The sequence below is a fragment of the Mandrillus leucophaeus genome, unplaced genomic scaffold (genome assembly GCF_000951045.1).
Source record: "Mandrillus leucophaeus isolate KB7577 unplaced genomic scaffold, Mleu.le_1.0 Scaffold460, whole genome shotgun sequence".
Classification (NCBI taxonomy): domain Eukaryota; kingdom Metazoa; phylum Chordata; class Mammalia; order Primates; family Cercopithecidae; genus Mandrillus; species Mandrillus leucophaeus.
This window is the reverse complement of record NW_012104921.1, coordinates 277107-300480: the sequence shown is the minus strand read 5'-3', so window position 1 is coordinate 300480 and position 23374 is coordinate 277107. Positions and strand designations below refer to the sequence as shown.

Sequence of the window (23374 nt, the reverse complement as noted above, 5' to 3'; positions counted from 1 at the left end):
ATGGCTCTGGTGTGGACAACATTGCTATCTGGCTCGCACAGGGCAAGCTCAACCGCGAGTTTGGTGATTCTGATCGGCAGCTTTGATTGGACCTCTTTGGTGTCATCTGATCTTTTGTCAGAAATTATCTCAGGTAGGATTTAAAGAAGTCAAAATCTGCCCCCGCCCCTCCTCCTGCCCCATAAATGAGGACTTAACAAATTCAAAGGCCAGGGGACAGGGCAGGTGGCTCAGTCTTGCCCATTATGAGAATCTTGGCTGCCTGCCTGGGTGCACAAAGCAAACGACATTTTAAAATTTCTTCACAGTCCATTAAGTAACATATAATACCCTTCAGCTGAAAGAATTTCAAGTCACATGCCTGGAGCCTTTTTATTTAGGGTGTCTCTCCCATGGTGACCATGCATCACCAAAAATATCTTCTGTAGATATTCATGTGACTAGATCTTGGTTATATGTAAACAGGAATTTTCATCTGAGTCATAATTAGTCTCCAGATAATTAACTTATGAGCTTTTGGCTAAGTTTCCTTTGTTAATATTCTCAGGTTGTACTAAAGTTGAGCTTGCAGAAAAGGGTTAGGAGTAAATTTGGTTGGGGGAATTGTTAGTATTTGACACAATACTTCTTAAACCAGTTTAACTTGATTTTTACTGTAGCACTTGAATAACTGCTGTCTTCTTAATTTGCTGAATTGGAGAAGTTCCTTGATTTGTACCTCAGTTGCTTAAATAGCTTGTGTTCATCCAGCTCTTTTGACTCTGTCCATGAAAACTCTGTCTCCTCTCAACGATTATTTGGGCTGTGTTTTGGATCCAGCTGCTTAAGAAGGAATGACTGAGAAAAAGTCGATTGGGCCAAATTTATTCTAGGAGGTGAGATTGAAATGAGTTGACTTAAGCACAAAGCCAGAATGAAACCAGTCACACAGAAAATGTACAAAGTGATTTTGAAGTTCGCTTCTAAATGAAACAGAAATCTGTGACAAGCTGCGTCTCTTGCAGAGTCAGTTCTGGGTCAGCTGGCAGCAACTGTCCTCCCTTGCAGATCTGCTCAAGACCTTGTGTCAAGCTGTCTCCCACTTGATCCAAGTCATCCAAGTATCCTTTTCTTGAAAGTCATAAAAATAGGACAACAGATTTATTGTCAACACCAGCCATGGCAGTCACTCTGTTTGTCTTTTTTTTTTTTTGAGATGGAGTCTTGCTCTGTCACCCAAGCTGGAGTGCAACGGTGCGGTCTCAGCTCACTGCAACCTCCACCTCCCAGGTTCAAGCGATTCTCCTGCCTTAGCCTCCCGAGTAGCTGAGATTACAGGTGCGTGCCACCATGTCCAGCTAATTTTTGTGGGTTTTTTTTTTTTTTTTTTTTTAGTAGAGGTGGTGTTTTAGGCTGGTCTGGAACTCCTGACCTCAGGTGATCCACCTGCTTCAGCCTCCCAAAGTGCTGGGATTACAGGCATGAGCCACCCACCATGCCCAGCCATCTTTTTTGTTTTTAAAGCCGTTATTAGAAAGCTGATTTAATGTGATTTCATGCTGAAATAAATCTGTATCTGAGGATGCTAAAAGTCTTACTGCCAAGCCAGATCTCGATACAGTCTAAACTGGGAAAGGAGCCTTCATTGGGATGATGGCCAAGAAACTAGTCAGTTGTAGATGCAGCTTAAAAGGTCATTGGCTCACTTGCAAGAATGCTGCAGCTTCAACATTTGCTACACATTCCTCTCATTAGTCAATTGTTTTTAAATTTCTTTTCCAGTGGGAAACCCAAGAATGTCTCTTGCCTGAATGTACCATTCTCAGCTGATCTCTTCCTGTGAGATGTTAGGAATGATGTCCTGCAGCATCCCATGTGAGTCACAGGTCAGGAGGCAGGATGCCTCCAGCTTCTTTGCATACAGCCACTCCACTCCCTCCCCGTGACTCAGTCCACACTCTCTGAGAGCATACACAGCATGCCTTGAGAGGAACCTGAAGCTTAGACCCAAAAGAATCAGAGCCAGAAAGGATCTCAGATAGCCTGTCCAATGGAGGGTCTGACCATGTGGCTTACCTGGTACTGAGAAGTTTCGCATGGCACAGAACTCTCACTGATAAAACTGTGGATCCTGTGCCAGCTGAAGCACGTGGTTGCAATGTGCCCAGCTACTCTTCAGAGAAGAAACTTAGGCCAAGGAGGCCGACTTGCCCAAGCTAACAAAATCTGTCAGTGGCAGATCTAGGATTAGAATCCAGACCTAATGGTGCTAAAGTTTAGTGCTCTTTCGAAGCTGGAACTTTCTTGTATTCCCACAGTGCATTGCACACAATAGGTGCTGAAATTTCTGTTGTGGTTGTTTTTTGAGTTCAAAAAATATGCTTTTAACAGATATGATTGTTCCTAATTAGCAATGGATCTCACTCAAGGTCATTGTGAACCAATGGTGAAATCAGTTCTCTACTTTTGGATTCTGAACAGAACAGTGAGAATGAAGGGGAGGGAAGCTTTGTGAGTAGCAATATAAGTGGTTAAGCAAACAGCACTGTGCAAAGATGAAGAGATCCTTGTGTGTAGGTTGACCGAGCAACACAGTAGCAGAGAACACAAAGAAATATGGTATAGTTGTAAACACCAAAGAGTAGGAAGTCTTTTCCTGTCCTTAGAGAAAGAGTCTGGTAGAAAAAAAAGCATTATAGTTCTGGCAAGGGAAGGTAACCATGGAGATACACACACACGCCCCATGTGGTAATGACCACATGATGAAAAATAGTATCACCTGACAGTTGTGGTTGTATGTTTTTCAGGGTCTTCAAAAGAACCTAACTCCCGGCAGTATTCGTTGTCCTTCCAGATCTGAGATCTACCCTGTTTTCCCTGCCAGTTTTCTCTCCTGAATCCTGAGTTTTTTGTTTTGTTTTTGTTTTTTGTTTGAGACGGAGTCTCGCTCTGTCACCTCAGCTGGAATGCAGTGGCCAGATCTCAGCTCACTGCAAGCTCCGCCTCCCGGGTTCATGCCATTCTCCTGCCTCAGCCTCCCGAGGACTACAGACGCCCGCCACCTCGCCCGGCTAATTTTTTTTGTATTTTTAGTACAGACGGGGTTTCGCCATGTTTGCCAGGACAGTCTCGATCTCCTGACCTCGTGATCTGCCCACCTCGGCCTCCTAAAGTGATGAGATTACAGGTGCGAGCCACTGTGTCCGGCAGATCCTGAGTTTTTTATAAACTTGCACAAATAACCAGGGATCTTTAGTCTGTGCTGCATAGATCTTTATGATCACTTAACTAAACAGTGCTGTGCCCTCTTCAATGCCACAGTCTTCTCACCTACAAGAGATACCAATGTTGTATGTATAAGACAACAGACAAAGCATTAGGGATGTGACTTGCTAAGGATTAAGACTGGAGAAATGGGCCAGGTGCCGTGGCTCACATCTCTAATCCCAGCACTTTGGGAGGCCAAGGAGGGCAGATCATGAGGTGAAGAGATTGAAACCAGCCTAGCCAACATGGTGAAACCCATCTCTATTAAAAATGCAAAAATTAGCTGGGCGTGGTGGCGCGCGCCTTTAGTCCCAGCTACTGGGAAGCTGAGGCAGGAGAATCTCTTGAACCTGGGAGGCGGAGGTTGCAGTGAGCTGAGATTGCGCCTCTGCACTCCAGCCTGGGGGACAGAGTGAGACACTGTCTCAAGAAAAAATTAAAAAGACTGGAGAAATGACTATTGGAAACAGGGGCTCAGGAACAACCTTATTTATGGTGGAAGTCTTCAGCAACTCATTTTGTGCAGTAGTGCTTTGGCACTTGATTTCTTTTATCTGGGATGGAGCCCAAGGAAGTGGTACTTGGAAGGGAGCAGCATAAACAAAATAGAAGTGACTAAGCTGTTTTGACACCCATTAAGATGGGTGTTACTCCCCAAATGGAAACCAGGTATCTACTTTCCTATTCTACCACGCCTTTTCCTGCTGGGGATCTGAAACAGGGTTACCTGTTCCTCTGACTAATCCCTAAAATCGCAGGTGAACAGAGGCTGAGATGACCTACTTTGCAAATACCTGTTACAGTGTTAATCAGCGAACTTTGGGGTCAGGTGTCCTCACAGTTGTTCTACTTTAGACTGAAGGCCAGGTAGGGAGCTGACTTTGGAATGGGCTTGTGACCACCCATCAGAAGCACAGGAGTTGAGAAACGAGTGCTGATTAGAAATGTAAATTATTGGCTGGGTCTGGTGCTGATGCTACTCAGGAAGCTAGGCAGGAAGATTGCTTGAGCTCAGAAGTTCGAGGCTCTAGTGCACAATCACAGATCACACCTCTGAATAGCCACTGCACTCCAGCCTGAGCAACATAGTGAGCTTCCGTCTCTAGAAAAAGAAAATGCAAATTATTGGACCCTACCTTAGTGTCGTGATTCAGAATTTCTTTTTGTTTTTAATAAACATTAACATTTAGAATAGTTTCAGATTTACCAGAAAAAATTGTGAAGATAGTACAGAGTTTCCATATAACACACATCCAGTTTCCCATTATTAACATCTTACACTAATATGGTACATTTGTCACAATTATTGAACCAATATTGATGCTTTCTTGTTAACTAAAGTTCATATTTTATTCAAATTTTCTTAGTTCTTACCTAATCTCCTTTTTCTGTTCCAGGATCCCATCTAGGATACCATGCTACATTTAGTCATCATGCCTTCTTAGGCTTCTCTTGGTTATGACAGTTTTTTAGACTTTCCTTGTTTTTATCATAAGTCTTTTGTTATTGTTTTTTGAAACATGGTCTCCTTCTGTTGCCCAGTCTGAAGTGCAGTGATATAATCATGGCTCACTGTAACCTCAACCTCCTGGGCCCAAGCAATCCTTTCACCTCAGCCTCTGGAGTAGCTGGGACTACAAGCATGTGCCACCATGTCAGGAGAATCTTTTTTTTTTTTTTTTTTTTTTTGAGATGGAGTCTTGCTCTGTCTCCCAGGCTGGAGTGCAGTGGCGCGATCTCAGATCACTGCAACCTCTGCCTTCCAGATACAAGAGATTCTCCTGCTTCAGCCTCCAGAGTAGCTGGGACTACAGGTGCCTGCCACCATGCCTGGCTAATTTTTTATTTTTAGTAGAGACTGGGTTTTGCCATGTTGGCCAGGCTGGTCTTGAACTCTGACTTCAAGTGATCTGCCTGCCTCAGCCTCCCAAAATGTTGGGATTACAGGCATGAGCCACCCAGACCAGCCCAGGAGAATCTTTTGATTGTAGAGGTGAGATCTTGTTATATTGCCCAGGCTAGTCCTGAACTTTTGGCCTCAAGCGACCCTCCTTTCTTGGCCTCCCAAAGTGTTGGAATTACAGGCATGAGCCACCATGTCTGGTCCCAGACTTTCCTTGTTTTTATGACCTTAACAGTTTTGAAAAGTACTGGTTTTTTGTTTTTGTTTTTGAGACGGAGTTTCACTCTTATTGCCCAAGCTGGAGTGCAAAGGCGTGATCTCAGCTCACTGCAACCTCCGCCTCCCGGGTTCAGGCTATTCTCCTGCCTCAGCTTCCTGAGTAGCTGGGATTAGAGGCATGTGCCACCACACCTGGCTAATTTTGTATTTTTTTTTTTTAGTAGAGACGGGGTTTCTCCATGTTGGTCAGACTGGTCTTGAACTCCCGACCGCAGGTGATGCGCCTGCCTCGGCCTCCCAAAGTGCTGGGATTACAGGTGTGAGCCGCTGCGCCCAGCCTGGTCAGGTATTTTTCATAGAATGCCCTTCAACTTGGGTTTGTCTGATGTTCTTCTCATGATTAGATTGGGGTTATGGGTTTTTGGGAAAAAGAGCACAAAGTGCCACTCTTACCACGTGACAAGTGTACGCTGAGGTAGTTTTGTCATTTCCCCACAGTATTCTTTTTCCTCTCCCCTTTCCATATGTATTCTTTCACAGGAAGTCACCACATGCAACCCACACATAAGGGGTGGGGAGTTCAGTTTCACCTCTTTGAGGGTAGAATATTTACATAAATTATTTGGAATTCTGCATGAGAGATTTGTCCATTTTCCATCATTTATTCATTTATTTATTTATATCAGGAGAGACTTACAGGCATTTATTTTACACTTTGAGTTATAATCCAATACTCACATTTTCCAGTTTTGGCCTTTTGGGTGCTTTTTCTGGTGGCCCTGGTGTCCACTTGACACAACCCCATTGTTTGTTTGTTTTAACACTTCATTACTTTCTGGCATTTAATTTTTTCTTCCAGGCACTTGTTTTTAATTTCCTGCCACTTCTTTTTTTTGACAAGCTTTTCAGATGTTTCTCCCACACTACATTTAAACAGGTATTGACAGGGAAGAGCTCCCTATTTTTGAGATCATAAGAGTCACATGGGACCCTTGTTAAAAATCAGAGTTTCATGCCTCTTCTCTGAAGATTCTGATTTAGTCGTTCTGGAGTGAGCCCTAAGGGTCTGGAATTTATAATAAGTATCTCCAGATGGTTCTTACAATCAGGAATGTTTGGTAAACAGGGACTTAAGGTCATTTTAATTAAGACTTCTGTGTAAAGCTTAATTTAGATAGATAACCACAATCCGTAGTATTGGAAGGGTAAGTCTCTAGTTGGAATGCCAAGTGTTTTCAAATGCACTATTTCATTTAATCCTCATTATTCAAATATGAAGTAGGAAGAGCATTTTGTAGGTGAGGAGATTGAAACCCCAGATAAGAAGGTGGTTTTCCTAAGATCACACAGTGGAATGCACCGCCACACCATGGTCAATAGGCAGAGACAAAAAGTAACACAAAATCTCTTGTGTTTTGGGATTTGGAATAGCATTACTAAGTAAGATGACTAAAAAGATAGATGTCAGTCTGCTGATAGGACTGATGTTTTAGCAATAAAGATTTATAATCTAATAGTAAAATTGATCTACCTAAGCAAGCCACTGTTTCCAGTACCTTTCCTTCCATCAAAGTGTACCATGTTCACGTTTTCTGAGTGACAACTATGTGCCAAGTATAGCCTGCTCTCCTAACTTATTTTTAACTGGTTCCTTTTGCAAAAATTTAGACATAAGCCAGGCATGGTGGCTTATGCCTGTAATCCCAGCACTTTTGAAGGCCAAGGTGGATGGATCACTTAAGGTAGGGAGTTCGGGACAAGCCTGCCAACATGGTGAGACCTCGTCTTTACAAAAATTAGCTGGGTATAGTGGCACATGCTTGTAATCCCAGCTACTCAATTGGCTGGGCAGGAGAATCACTTGAACCCGGGAGGCAGAGGTTGCAGTGAGCCAAGATAGCACCACTGCACTCCAGCCTGGATGACAAAGGAAGACTGTCTCTTAAAAAAAAAAAAAAATTGAGATATAAATCTCTGTGAGTTTCCCACAGTACCACAAACTAACTTGCTTTAGGCAACAGAAATTTATTCTCTCACTGTGCTGAAAGCTAAAATTCCAAAATCAAGGTGTTGGCAAGACCATGCTCCTCCCCAAACCTCTAAGGGAGGATCTTTCCTTGCTGCTTCTAGCTTCTGATGGCCCCAGGCATTCCTCTGCTTATGGCAACATAACTGCAATCTCTGCTTCTTCTTCATACGGCTGTCTTCTCTCTGTGTTGTGTTTCTGTACCTTCACATTGGGGGCTACTTTTTTTACAAGAACTCGAGTCAGATTCTATTAAGGGCCCACTCTACTCCAATATGATTTAATCTGAACTATTTATGTCTGACTCCCCATATCCATTAGCAATCACCTCCCAAGCCCCCCTTTTCCAACCCCTAGCAACCACAAATCTACTTCCTCTCTTGTATGGATTTGCATATTCACAGGCTTTTCCTAAAAACAGACATTTCATGTAAATAGAATCATATAATAAGAAGCCTTTTCTGTTTGGCTTCTTCCGTTTTCAAGGTTCATCTACACTGTAGTGATAGCAGTAGGAGGCAGACAAATGCCCAGGCAGTTAGGGGCGGGTCCTCAGTGAAACCCCACCTTCAAGTCAAACATAGTCTGAAGGCTAAAAGATTGGACTGCCAGTTCTAGATGAAACCTGCGACCCTGAGTGAGAACTTCTGTTCCTGTTTGCCCACCCTTTCCTGATTGGTTCTTTCTGAATAATGCTTTTTAACCAATCAAATGTTACCTTTTCCAATACTACCTGTAGCCCTCCCCTTCCCCATACTGTGCTATTAAAAAACCCCAGATTCAGCCACATTGGGGAGACAATCCAACCTTCCTGTCCCCTCTCTGCTGAGAGCTGTTTTGTTGCTCAATAAAATTCTCTGCCCTCATCACCCTTCAATTGTCAGCATGACCTCATTCTTCTTGGATATGGAACAAGAATTCAGGACCCACCAAGCGCAGGCACTCGGAAGGCTGTAATCATTGTGGCCCTCTTCCCTCCACCAGCAGAGGGCAGCCTCCCAATGCCACAGGAAGCAATGGCAGGGCCAAGCCAGCCATGGAGCTAAGGGCCAGAGCTGGGCAAGGGCCTGTCTGATCTGTTAACACACTGCCATCCATCAGGCTGCAGATGGTGGGACTAAAAGAGCTAATTAGCACATTGTAACACCCCTTCTGGGGCTTCAGGTTCTGGGCACCTCTGCCTGGGCACCACTGCATCCCCTTGGGATGTGGCAGGACACACTTTGTCCAGTTGCAAGCCCTGCATGGAGCCGACCCCTGTGCTGAAGTTTGAAGTGGATGGTCAGATCCCATACTCGCTCACTCACACATCCCCTCCTGCCAAGGACTGAGCATGTAGTCACAGTAGCAGCAGCAGGAGCCATGGGCTGGAGTGCAAGCCAGACATGGCCCAGTGGGCCAAGCAGACGGGATGTCCCCTGCTTCAAACCTGGCAAAGGGGCCAAGAAAAATCCTGCATCAGTAGCATGTATCAATGCTTCATTCCTTTTTATGGCTGAGTAATATTCCACTGTTTGGATATAACACATTTTGTTAATACACTCATCAGTTGATGGACACTTGGGTTGTTTCTACTTTTTGGCTATTATGAATAATGCTGCTATAAATGTTCATGTACAAGTTTGTGTGTGAACATTTCAATTTTTTCATACCTAGGAGTAGAATTGCTGGATCATGTCATGATTATGTTTAATTTCTTACCAGTTAGTGACCTATTATACAGCAGGGTGACTATAGTTGATGACAATATAGTATACTTTAAAAAAATGCAAATAGAGTGGTCAGCAGACCTGTAGTCCCTGCTACTCAGGAGGCTGAGGTAGAAGAATTGCTTCAGCCCAGGGAGGTTGAGGTTGCAGTGAGCTAAGATCATACCAGTGCACTACAGCCTCGGCAACAGAGCAAGACCTTCTCTGAAGAAAGAAAAAAGGTAAATAGAGAGGATGATAAGTGTTCTCATCACAAAACTGATAATTATGTGAGGTAACACATTTGTTAATTAGCTAGATTTAACTATTTCACAGTGTATATATACTTCAAAACATCGTGTTCTACACAATACATAAAATTTTCTCTGTTAATTAAAAAAAATCAGCAATGTATAGAGGTTGTAATTTTTCTACATCCTCCCCAATGCTTGCTATTGTCTGTATTTTTTTTTTATCATAGCTATGAAAGGAAAATAAATATTGGGGCCTCAAAATCACTAAGTTAGAGGGTAAAGTCAAGCTGGGAACTGCTTAGGGCAAACCTGCCTCCCATTCTATTCAAAGTCACCTGCTCACTGAGATAAATGTATATCTGCTTGCCTCGTTTGGAGAGGCCAATCAGAAACTCAAAAGAATGCAAACATTTTTCTCTTACCTACCTATGACCTAGAAGCCCCCTCTCTGCTTCGTGTTGCCCCGCCTTTGCTTTGAGTTGTCCCCTTTTCCAGGCTGAACCAATGTTCATCTTACATATGCTGATTGATGTCTCATGTCTCCCTAAAATGATAAAACCAAACTGTGTTCTGACCACCTTCAGCACATGTCGTCACGACCTCCTGAGGCTGTGTCATGGGTTTGTGCCCTCAACCTTGGCAAAATAAACTTTCTAAATTAACTGAGACGGGTCTCACATACTCCGGGTTCACATTTTGGTAACCACGAAGGGATTCTGAGTGGAGGTGCACCTGACCTTTGACGCATTTCCTATCAGTGCTTGGTACCAGCGTGATCTAACCTTATGACTCAAACCAATAGGACAATTTGCTGAGGTTTGGGAGCACACCCTCCAGAGGACCCTTGATCTCCCAAAATTTGGTTGAGATCTAAAGTTTACTTTGCTGCACAACTCACCCATACCTTTTTTTTTTTTTTTTTTTTTGTTTTACTTGCTTCCAATGGGAATGCAAGATTTCTTGCTCATGATGGAAGGCAGGTAACTCCTTTATGAAGTTTGAGCTTGCTCCCAGCAGGGAAGAGGAGTCCAAGTTTTTCCTACTTCAAGGATGGTAGAGAGTAGTCTTCAGCCTGAGACTCATCCCTAGGTAAGTAGCTGAATTGTCTTGGCTAAAGTTTAACAACCAGGTGGTCTTAATTTCTCCTTACCATTAGAGCACTCAGTAACCAAGTCTACCAGACTTTGTCAAATCCAAGAGGGAATCCCAAAGCTTCTCTAATTTGGCTAAAATTCCTTGCAGCTACAAAAGAGGGAAAAAAAATGTGTTTGGTTTCTGTGTTTGCTTCCTCCTTAAAAAAACAAATGTTCTTTCATTTACTTTTCTTCTGCCCTATACCTTCTTCCCTTTTTGTCATCTGCAGTATCAGAAAAATCTAGAGAAGGCTTCTAATAACTTGAACCCCTTTAAAGAATTCAGAACAAGCCACCACTTTTGGGGTGTTTTGTTTTCCTTGTGGCATTTCAAGAGTCATGGGCAGATTCTTCTTAGGTCTAAAGCTCTGCTTTTCTGTATTACAATGAGCTGACCTCTTTGGCTTTGCGGGTAACCAGAGATGACCTTGTACTGTGAGAGGATTTGACCCCGGCATGTGAAATGGTGGACGAGAGCTAGAAAGGTAGGGGTGGCTGAGCACAGTTTACATGAAGTGGTCTTGGCTGTTGTTGTTGTTGTTTTTTGAGACAGTTTCATTCTTGTTGCCCAGGCTGGAGTACAATGGTGTGATCTCAGCTCACTGCAACCTCCGCCTCCCAGATTCAAGCGATTTCCTGCCTCAGCCTCCTGAGAAGCTGGGATTACAGGCATGTGCCACCACGCCCAGCTAATTTTGTATTTTTAGTAGAGACAGGGTTTCTCCATGTTGGTCAGTCTGGTCTTGAACTCCTGACCTCAGGTGATCCTCCCGCCTCAGCTTCCCAAAGTGCTGGGATTACAGGCGTGAGCCACCACGCCTGTCTGTTTTTTTATTTTTTCCTCCTAGGAAGTCATTGTTTAAGGATCCTAATTCTAGTTTGGAGATGCATTCTAAAGGATCTTCTCTATCCCAAAACTAATTTCGATTTGGCTTGTCTGTGAACCTTTGCATGAGGAACTAAACTGTTATTTTCATAGGTAAATGAGAAACTGAGTTTTCTCAGTTTGAAAGAGAAAGGGCATTTTGCTCCTCCCAGACAAAAGGTGCCCTTGGGTGACCAGGGAGATTGACCCCCCAGATGATGTGCAGCAGCCCTACAGGGAATTCCCCAACAAAAATTAATTTTGAAAAAGGCAGCCGGGTGCGGTGGCTCACACCTGTAATCCCAGCACTTGGGAGGCCGAGGCGGGTGGATCACCTGAGGTCAGGAGTTTGAGACCAACCTGGCCAACATTGTGAAACCCTGTCTCTACTAAAAATATAAAAGTTAGCTGGGTGTGGTGGCAGGTGCCTATAATCCCAGCTACTCAGGAGGCTGAGGCAGGAGAATCACTTGAATCTGGGAGGTGGAGGTTGCAGTGAGCCCAGATCTTGCCACTGCACTCCAGCATGGGTGACAGAGCAAGACTCTGCCTCCAAAAGAAAAAACAAAAAAAAGGAAAAGACTTGTCCAGGAAATGCAGATGAGGGCCGACCACCCAGCGTTTTGAGCCCTCTCAGAGGTCTTAGAACTCTGGAGAGAGAAACTGAGATACATAAGAGGGTGGAAACGACTCAGTGGTGACACACTGTGGAGGAGTCCTGCCCATAAACAGTACACATCAATCTACCACTCAAAAACCTTAGGCTACAGCTCAGTTCCTCCTTTTAAGAAAACAGGTAGGAAACAAATAATCTAAGAATAAGGAGAAAACAAGGAGAATGGCTCCCTTTCAAGTAATCCATAGGTTTCATGGCACCTCTACTTGCCAGAGTTTATGTAAAATAGAAGTAATATGGTCTTTGTGCATATGTACATTAAGGAAAAAGAGCTCTAAAATCTGTTTGGTAAAGGACTGTTAACGTCATTGTTTCAAAGCTAAACTGTAAACTAGGTTCCTCTCAAAGTTAGTTTGGCCCATGCCCAGGAATCAACAAAGACAGCTTGGAGGTTAGAAGCAAGATGAAGTCAATTAGGTCAGATCTTTTTCACTGTCTGAGTTACAATTTTGCAGTGGCGGTTCCATAATTTTAAATGATGACTATCACAGTTTTCGTAAGTAATCTAGGTAAGTAATTAAATTAAAATAATTAGGTAAATACAACGGGATAAATAGTTGTAGACAAACTTGTCATAACTTAGAATCTAAAGTTATATTAAATTAAATAATATGGCTGGACATGGTGGCTCATGCCAGTAATTCCAGCGCTTTGGGAGGCCAAGGTGGGCGGATTATGAGGTCAGTGGTTCAAGACCAGTCTGGCCAACATAGTGAAACCTCATCTCTATTAAAAATCCAAAAAAACACAAAAATTAGCCAGGCGTGATGGTGGGCACCTGTAGTCCTAGCTACTTGGTACTTGGGAGGCTGAGGCAGGAGAATTACTTGAACCTGGGAGGCAGCAGTTGCAGTAAGCCAAGATTGCACCACTGCACTCCAGCCTGGGTGACAGAGGGAGACTCTGTCTCAAAATAATAATAATAATAAATAATAGGTATTTTATTATTTGGGTATTTTCCAATGAAATTATATTGTAGAAAAACATTCTTTCTGAAAAAAAAATGTGCGTCATTTTTAAAAAGGTGAAAAAGTTTCATCTAATTCAAAGCTTATTTAAAGGTTATATATAAAACAAGGTAAAAAGGGGCTGGGCATGGTGGCTCACGCCTATAATCCCAACACTTTGGGAGGCTGAGGTGGGAAGATCACCTGAGGTTGGGAGTTCAAGACCAGCCTGACTAACATGGAGAAATCCTGTCTCTATTAAAAATACAAAATTAGACGTGTACAGTGGTACATCCCTGTAATTCCAGCTACTCGGGAGGCTGGGGCAGGAGAATCACTTGAACTCAGGAGGCAGAGGTTGTGGTGAGCTGAGATCGCGCCATTTCACTCCAGCCTGGGCAACAAGAGCAAGACTCCATCTCAAGAAAAAAAAAAAAAGGTAAAAAGAATCATGAAATAAGAGAGATGTAAAGAAAGTTATAAAAATAGGCCAGGCATAGTGGCTCACACCTGTAATCCCAGAACTTTGGGAGACTGAGGCAGGCAGATCACCTGAGGTCAGGAGTTTGAGACCAGCCTGGCCAACATGGTGAAACCCCATCTCTACCAAAAATACAAAAATTAGCCAGGTGTGGTGGTGGAAGCCTGTAATCCCAACTGCTTTGGAGGCTGATGCAGGAGAATCACTTGAACCCAGGAGGTGGAGGCTGCAGTGAGTTGAGATTGCACCACTGCACTTCAGCCTGGATGACAGAGCAAGACTTCCTCTTGAAAAAAAGGTAAAAAATTATAAAGATATAAAAATAAAAAGTTTTTTTGGGATTCTTTTGGTAAGAAAGCTTAAAGACAAATAATTTTATATGAGATAGAATCTTGTGTGGTAAATTTAGTCCTAGAATAAAATGACTGGTTGTTTAAGAAAGAAGGATGTTCAGGACAAACCAGAAAGTCGAAGCATGTCATGAACAGTCTATGTAAGTTACAATAAGAAGATTTATTAAAAACAAACAAAAACTTTTATATGATCAAGTTGTCTATAATTAAAGTGAAATTATAATGGTCTTTTTAGAGATTGGGCTTGATGTATAAAAAATCTTATACACTATATAATTGGTTACAACAATGAAATTTTCTTAAGGGACTGATTTACTCTTAATAAATTATGAGATATTTTCTTTTTTCTTTTTTTTTTTGAGATGACATCTCGCACTGTCGCCCAGGCTGGAGTGCAGTGTCGCGATCTTGGCTCATTGCAAGCTATGCCTCCTGGGTTCACACCATTCTCCTGCCTCAGCCTCCCAAGTAGCTGGGACTACAGGCGCCCGCCACCATGCCCAGCTAATTTTTTGTATTATTAGTAGAGATGGGGTTTCACCATGTTAGCCAGGATGGTCTCAATCTCCTGACCTCGTGATCTGCCTGCCTTGGTCTCCCAAAGTGCTGGCATTACAGGTGTGAGCCACCATGCCTGGCCAAGAGATTTTGACTTTTTTTTAACTCAAAGTTCACCTTTATTGCATCTCACTGTTTTCAGTTTTCTGTCCCCTTTTAACCCTCTTAAAGGGAGCAGAATATAGCACTCTCCTTCAACTCATTTTCAGCTCATATAAGTTTATTTCCTTGAGTTGTGTTTGTTGTGGCCTGATGTTAACAATGTTTTCTTTCTTTCTTTCTTTCTTTCTTTCTTTTTTCTTTTTGAGACAGAGTTTTGTTCTTGTAGCCCAGGATGCAGTGCAATGGTGCAATGTCAACTCACTGCAACATCCACCTCCCAGGTTCAAGTGATTCTCCTGCCTCAGCCTACCAAGTGGCTGGGACTACAGGCATGCGCCACCATGCCCAGTTAATTTTTGTATTTTTAGTAGAGATGGGGTTTCACCATGTTGACCAGGCTGGTCTCAAACGCCTGACCTCAGGTGATCTGCCTGCTTTGGCCTCCCAAAGTGCTGGGATTATGGGTGTGAGCCACTGTGCCCGGCCCTCATATGTGCTTTTAAAGTCCTTGTGACAGTGAGTTACAGGGTTTTGACTCCTGGGTCTAAAAAGGACACCAAGTCCTGCGAAATCTTAAACACTGACAACAATTAAAGCCTCATCTTCAGGCCTGCTAGAAGACGCTAATCAAAATAAACTGCGTTTCCTGTGACACAGGGTCAGAATTTAAAGCTATTCAACTCCTCAAGGCCCAGGGACTATTATCGAAGCAGTGGATGTGTGACACTGTAAGGGCTGATTTTGAGGAATACAATAAGTTCAGTTTCTCTATAAATTAATCATTAATATGAAAGGCACACTGATGCAAGCCCAGCATATGGGACCCTGTGTCAGATCAACAAGGTTTTCTTGAAGCATTAAGTGACTCCTTAATAATGGTTACAACATTTATAAAAGGCTTATGGAAGTTATATCTTATGGTCAAGATTAAAATTTTATAGATTGTTTATAAAAATTAAGTCTCCTCTCAATGAATGAAGGTTTTCACTTTTTTTTTTAATTCTTGAGTTATCACTTTGGTCAAATAAATGAGTTATTTTACAATGATTGTGATACCAATTGTTTTAAACCTTTGATATTTGACAACCCAGAATCAAATTATAAGTTATGTCTTGGCCAGGTGCAATGGCTCATGCCTGTAAGCTTAGCACTTTCAGAGGCCAAGATGGTGAATCACCTGAGGTCAAGAGTTCAAAACCAGCCTGGCCACCATGGTGAAACCCCATCTTTACTAAAAATACAAAAATTAACTGGGTGTGTTGGCACATGCCTGTAGTCCCAGATACTTGGGAGTACTTGGGAGGCTGAGGCAGGAGAATTGCTTGAACCCAGGAGGCAGAGGTGGCAGGCAGTTCGCCATAGTCATACCACTGCACTGCAGCCTGGGTGACAGAGGGAGACTTTGTCCTCCCCCCACCAAAAAATATATATATATCTGTTATGTCTTTTTCTGACCCAATTAATCCTTTAAGATATTAGGTTCCCTAAAGTCCAAAAATGACATAATTTGTCTTATTTGGTATAAAAATTATACAGGAAGCACTGTCAAATATGAAATGGTGTTTGGTTTTCTTTGGGCTGTATTTGTATAAATATGTTATTGGTATGTGTTCCAAAATTATGGGAAACTCCTATAATTCTGATAGAACTTAGTATTCATTATCAGTAATAATTGTAATTGTTATGTTAAATTATTGTCTGCCACAGAGATAAAACGTTTCCTTGTCAGTTGTATTTTTGACTATGTCTGCCCTAAAACATTTTGTCATCCACAGACAATTGTTTTCTTGGATTGGTCCTCTTTAGAAGGTGGCTTTATAATCAGTTAAACTCTAACAGGTACTCTTTTTTTTTTTTTTTGAGACAGGTTGGAGTGCAGTGGTATGATCTTAGCTCACTGCAACCTCCATCTCCCAGGTTCAAGCAATTCTCCTGCCTCAGCCTCCTGAGTAGCTGAGATTACAAATGCCCACCACCACACCCGGCTAATTTTTGTATTTTTAGTAGAGACAGGGTTTCACCATGTTGGGCAGGCTGGTCTTGAACGCCCAACCTAAAGTGATCCGCCCACCTTGGCCCCCGAAAGTATTGGGATTACAGGTGTGAGCCACCGTGCCCAGCCATAATTTTTTACATAGTCTTTTAAATTGGCTTTGATGGAACGTTGTTCCACTGGTCAGGAACCTGGTACATGGACTGTGTAGACAAAGGTATGAGGCCAGTTTTCCCAAGGGGTTTTTATTGGCTCTATAAGTCATTTGATTCCTTAAAGGAAAGTACACCATTTCAGCCAAAGCCTTGATGAAAATAACCAGTTTCTCCAATTGTGTCCTACTACAAATGAATACAGATTCTTATTGCACTTACGCAAATAACCATATTGCCATAAGTTGAGAATACTCATAAATAGTTTCCAAATTCTGAAGAAATCAGGTAGAGAGAAACAAATCTCTACTAAAAATACAAAATTAGCCGGGTGTGGTGGTGCATGCCTGTAATCCCAGCTGCTCAGGAAGCTGAGGCAGGAGAATTACTTGAACCTGAGAGGCGGAGGTTGCGGTCAGCCGAGTTTGAGCCATTGCACTCTAGCCTGGGCAACAAGAGTGAAATTCCATCTTAAAAAAAATTATTCTTGCTGCGCTGTATACAAATAATCAGGCCAAGTATAATAAAGCAAATCAGTTCCACTATGATTTGTCTTTAGTAAAAATGGAAAACTGGAGAGAGAAAATTTATGTTTCAAAAACAATAGTTCACCTGTTGTTAGATTCTAGTCTTGCCTAATGTTTTTCAATTTTTATTATTTTCTATAGTGGGGACTGAATTTTTTTTGGCTACAAGTCTTCAAAATAATGTTTTCAATTTTCTTCCTTCTTTTTTCCCTCATTTTTCCTAATTTGGAGTCACCAAAAAGTAAGCTGCAAACTGAAGCTAGACAACTTAAACTTCAGAAGAAAATAACAGCAACCTATTTACATACATAAGCTACTTTCACACCTGCCTGCTGATGTATGGACTTCAGAGTAATGAGGCTTATATTGATTTTCCAGATTATTCTTTTTTTTTTTTTTTTTTAATTCCTTCCTCCTCTTATTTTCTCTTCATAGGACATGAAACTGAAACTTCACAACCTGCTAAAAATGAGTTTCTTAATACCTCTGGACCTACCTGTCTAGGAATCAGATGTAACCTGAGACCAGAGACTCATTTTCTTCTAAAATGCTTTCTGCAAAAGATTTTTAAACAAAGAAGGGGGAAATGTGAAAGGAAAATAAATCTTGGGGCCCCACAATCACTAAACTAAAGTGAAAAGTCAAGCTAATGACTGTTTAGGGCAAACCTGCCTCCCATTCTGTTCGAAGTCACCCCTCTGTTCACTGAGATAAATGTGTATCTGATTGCCTCCTTTGGAGAGGCTAATCAGATAAATGCCTCCTTTGGAGAGGCTAATCGGATAACTCAAAAGAATGCAGCCATTTGTCTCTTATCTACCTATGACCTGGAATCCCCCTCCACGCTTTGAGTTATCCTGCCTTTCTGAACCAATATTCATCTTACATATGTTGATTGATGTCTCATGTCTCCCTAAAATGTATAAAACCAAACTGTGCTCTGATACCTTGGGAACATGTTGTCAGGACCTCCTGAGGCGGTGTCACCAGTGTGCATCCTCAACCTTAGCAAAATAAACTTTCTAAATTAACTGAGGCCTGTCTCCGATACCGGGGTTCACATAGCCATCCTAGTGGATGTGGAGTGGCGTCTCATCGTGGTTTTGCATTTCCCTAATGATTAATGATGTTGAGCATCTTTTCATTTGTTTATTGAGCATCTATATATATTCCTTGAAGAAATGTCTATTTAAGTCCTTTACCCATTTTTTAAATTGGGTTGTCTTTTCAGTATTGAGTTTTCTTTTCTTTTTTTAAAAAAATAGAGACAAAGTCTCACCATGTTGCCCAGGCTGGTGATGAATTCTTGGGGCTCAAGTGATCCTTCCACCTCAGCCTCTTGGAGTTCTGGGATTACAGGCATGAGTCACCACCCCGGCCTTCAGTGTTGAGTTTTAAGAGTTCTTGATATATTCTGGATGTTAGACTCTTATTAGACATATGATTTGCCAAGTTCTCCCTCCCATTCTCTGTGTTGTCTTTTCACTTTTTTGATGGTGTCTTTTGAAGTGCAAAAGTTTTTAACTTTGAAGTCCAATTTATCTCCTTTTTCTCTGGTCACTTGTGCTTTATGTGTTATATCTAAGAAACCATTGCCAAATCCAAAGTCACAGAAATTTACATCTATATTTTCTTCTAAGAGGTTTACAGTTTTAGGTTATATTTAGGTCTTTGATTCATTTTCATGTAACTTTAGTATATGTGTGAGGTAAAGGTCCAATTTCATTTTTTTTTGCTTGTGGCTATCCAGTTGTCTCGGTGTATAACTAACTTCTTAAATAGCTTGGTTGAAATCTGCTTGAGCAAATGAAAATAAATAATGTATTTGATGAATAAGAGCTACTGCTGTATTCACTGCAATGCTGAGTTTGGAATTCAGGAATTTGGGGCACTGCAATGGGTAGAATGATGGCCCCCAAAGAGATATGTCCATGTTCCAGAACCTGTGAATGTGATTTAATTTGGAAAAGTAGGCCTTTGTAGGTATAATAATTAAGGAACTAGAGAGGAGATCATCCTGAACTATTCAGGTGTGCCCTAAATCCTATTAAAAGTGTCCTTATAAGAGACACATAGAAGAGAGACAGATGGAGAAAACCTTGTGATGATGGAGGCAGAGACTTGAACTTATGGCACTAGAAGCCAAGGAATACCTGGGACACTAGAAGCTAGAAGAGGCAAGAAAGAATTCTTCCCTAGGGCCTTTGAAGTGAGCCTAGGCCTTGATTTCAGACTTCCGGCCTCCAGAACGGGGAGAAAACAAAATTTTCATTGCACGAAGCCATCGGATTTATGGTAGTTTGTTACAGCAGTCCTAGGAAACTAAAATAGACACTTTTAAATGCTTATAGAAAAGATGATTATGGGCCAGGTGCAGTAGCTCATGCCTGTAATCCCAGCACTTTGGGAGGCCGAGGCGGCTGGATCACTTGAGGTCAGGAGTTTGAGATCAGCCTGCCAACATGGTGAAACCCCTCTCTACTAAAAATATAAAAATTAGATGGGTGTGGTAGCTCATGCCTGTAGTCCCAGCTACTCAGGAGGCTGAGGCCGGAGAATCACTTGAACTCAGGAGGCGGAGGTTGTAGTGAGCCAAGATGGTGCCACTGCACTCCAGCCTGGGCAATGGAGCGAGACTCGGTCCCCCTGCTGCCCAAAAACAAATCCAGCCATTCCTGAAGTCATCACATTCTCTGTCATATCTCAGAAGAAATTATTTTGACCGGACGCAGTGACTCGCACCTGTAATCCCAGCACTTTGGGAGGCCGAGGCGGGTGAATCACCTGAGGTCAGGAGTTTGAGACCAGCCTGGCCAACATGGTGAAACCCTGTCTCTACTAAAAATACAAAAATTAGGCGGGTGTAGTGGTGCATGCCTATAATCCCAGCTACTTGGGAGGCTGAGGCAGGAGAATTGCTTGAACCCAGGAGGCGGAGGTTGCAGTAAGCTGAGATCATGCCACTGCACTCCAGCCTGGGCAACACAGTGAGACTCTGTCTCAAAAAAAAAAAAAAAAAAAGAATTCATAGTGCCAGTCTTCCCACAATGAGATATGCTAAACCGGTTATCAAGGAAAAACAATGAAAACTTCCAGTCTTTTAGAATAGAATGGGCTGGGCGTGGTAGCTTATACCTGTAATCCTAGCACGTTGGGAGGCTGAGGCCTGCAGATGGCTTGAGCCCAGGAGTTTGAGACCAGCCTGGGTAACATGGGGAACATTAGCCACCATGCCTGGCTAATTTTAGTACTTTTAGTAGAGACGGTGTTTCGCCATGTTGGCCAGGGTGGTCTCAACTCCTGGTCTCAAGCAATCCACCCTGCTCAGCCTCCCAAAGTGCTGGCATTATAGGCGTGAGTCACCATGCCCAGCCTATGACTTCTTATTTGCTCAAAAAATACAGAATACTTGAAATAGTAAGAATCATTTTTAAAACGTTAATTTTTTGAAATATGCTGTGTGCTTAAAGGGTGATATGTGCCCGTCTCTACAAAAAATTAGCTAGACGTGGTGATGCACGCCTGTAGTCCCAGCTACTCAGGAGGCTGAGGTGAAAGGATCACTTGAGCCTAGGGAGGTCAAGTCTGCAGTGAGCCATCATCACGCCACTGCACTCCAGCCTGGGCAATAGAGTGAGACCCTGTCTAAAAAAAAAAAAAAGGATTATTATAAATGGTTTAGGCATGTGCTTGCCTAGAGACAGGATCTAGGGTGATTTCTGTTAAGAATATAAATCAATCAACTAAGGGAACATATTCATTGTAGAAAATTCTACAAATTTTTTATACATCATTGAGAATCAGAATGATCACATTATTGAAAAGGGAAAGCATCTGCAATGAAAACTGTAGCAAATGATAGTAACTACAGCTGACTGTAGAACAGGAAGTGGAGAATAGGAACCACTTCTCATTTGATGTTGACTCACAGTTGATCTGTTGAGCAGTGAAACAAAAGCATTTCCATAATTTAGAAAATCTATTTTTAAGGAGCTTTTGTGTTTAAACAAAGATCTAGATGATGTGTTTCTAGTACTTGACACCACTAGAGAGGGAAAGGATGTGGGAAGCCCAGTTACCCTGGCAATCCAGAGAGCGGTGAGCACTCCTCCAGCATTTGAATACAAAATAGAAGGCCCAAAACTTTCCTAAGAAAGAAGTAATTAATAGAGAAACAGTGGGATTTATAGACTTCATTGTTCAGCAGAAACCATCAGTTTTGGTTGCACATGCACGTTTTCTTTCTGGGGCCACTTGTACTTCCTCCAGTAATAGCACTAGCAAAGTTGCTTTGGCTGTGTCATCGGCATACTTTGCTGTTAAAACATCTCATTTGTTTTATTCTTTCTTGCAATATTTTATAAAGCAGTCTGCTATTTCTGATGTGTGTGTGTGTTTCTGTGTCTGTATCTATTTTTCTGCTTATAACGTTTTTTTGCCTCTAGGTATTTTTCCAGGAAAAAGATTACATTTTGATCCAATTAAGCAAAAACAGTGTCAACACCACTTTTTCATTGGCAGCAATGACCTCTTTTTTTATTTTTTATTTTTATGTATTCATTTTTTTGACACAGAGTCTTGCTCTGTCTCCCAGTGGTGCAATCTCAGCTCACTGCAACCTCCGCCTCCCAGGTTCAAACGATGCTCCTGCCTCAGCCTCCTGAGTAGCTGGGACTACAAGCATGCACAACCTCACCTGGCTAATTTTTGTGTTTTTTTGTAGAGACGAGGTTTCACCATGTTGGCCAGGCTGGTCTTAAACTCTTGGCCTCAAGTAATACACTCACCTCGGCCTCCCAAAGTGTTGGGATTACAGGCGTGAGCCACCATGCCCATCCTATGACTTCTTATTATCTCAAAAAATACAGAATACTTGGAATAGTAAGAATCATTTAAAACATGTTAATTTTTTAAAATACACTCTCTACTTAAAGGATGATATGTGGACACAGGAATTTTCCTCAAATAGACTGTGGAATCATAATTTTTTTTTTTTTTTTTTTTTTGAGGTGGAGTCTCGCTCTGTCGATGCCAAGGCTGGAGTGCAGTGGCGCGATCTCGGCTCACTGCAAGCTCTGCCTCCCAGGTTCATGCCATTCTCCTGCCTCAGCCTCCCGAGTAGCTGGGACTACAGGCGACTGCCACCACGCCCGGCTAATTTTTTTGTATTTTTTAGTAGAGATGAGGTTTCACCGTGTTAGCCAGGATGGTCTCGATCTCCTGACCTTGTGATCCACCCACCTTGGCCTCCCAAAGTGCTGGGATTACAGGCTTGAGCCACCGCGCCCGGCCGGAGTCATAATTTTATAATGCCCCAGTTGATAATGCAGGAGTCCTAACAAAAGAGAAAAGCATTTAAAGGAAGCTACACTTTTTGATTTATGCAACCTGGATTGTATTTGTGGTCTATACTGGATATGTTCCAGTTCTATATCACAATACAAAATTTCCTCAAAGCTAACAAGCCCAGACATCAATCAAATAGGCTGGTAAACAGAGAGGCCAACATGGGTATAATTCATTAATTGATCACTACCAGCCAGAAATAGAAATATAGATAACTATATTTCTAGCAAACAGAGATAATTTCTCCTGAATAATTGAGGTCTTGCAAGAGTTAACAAATTAGGCCGGGTGTGGTGGCTCATGCCTGTGATCCCAGCCCTTTGGGAGGCCTAGGCGGGTGGATCACTTGAGATCAGCAGTTCGAGACCAGCCTGGCCTACATGGTGAAAACCCATCTCTACTAAAAATACAAAAATTAGTGGAGCATGGTGATGGGCAACTGTAAACCCAGCTACTTGAGAGCCTGAGGCAGGAGAATCGCTTGAACCCAGGAGGTTGAGTTTGCATTGAGCCAAGATTACACCACTGCACTCCAGCCTGGGTGACAGCGTGAGACTCCATCTCAAAAAAAAAGAAAAAGAGAAAAAAAAGAGCTAATAAATTATTTGTAAAGAGGAAAGTATATTCAATTGATGGAGAAGATGCAATATATATAATTACCTTGACTTTATAGTTATAAATAGTAATGGGCTCTGGAAAGATACATGTAGACAATCATTAAACCACCAGAAATGACACAGTTTTTTTTTTTTTTTGAGACCGAGTCTCACTCTGTTGCCCAGGCTGGAGTGCAGTGGCACGATCTTGGCTCACTGCAACTTCCGCCTCCGCCTCTTGGCTTCAAGCAATTCTCCTGCCTCAGCCTCCCAAGTAGCTGGGATTACAGGTGCCCGCCACCGCACCTG

General features: G+C 42.3%; 1 pseudogene; it reads left to right on the top strand.

Annotated features, from left to right (window-relative positions):
* LOC105549999 overlaps positions 1–23374 on the top strand; it is a 26280-nt pseudogene continuing 2906 nt past the window's right edge.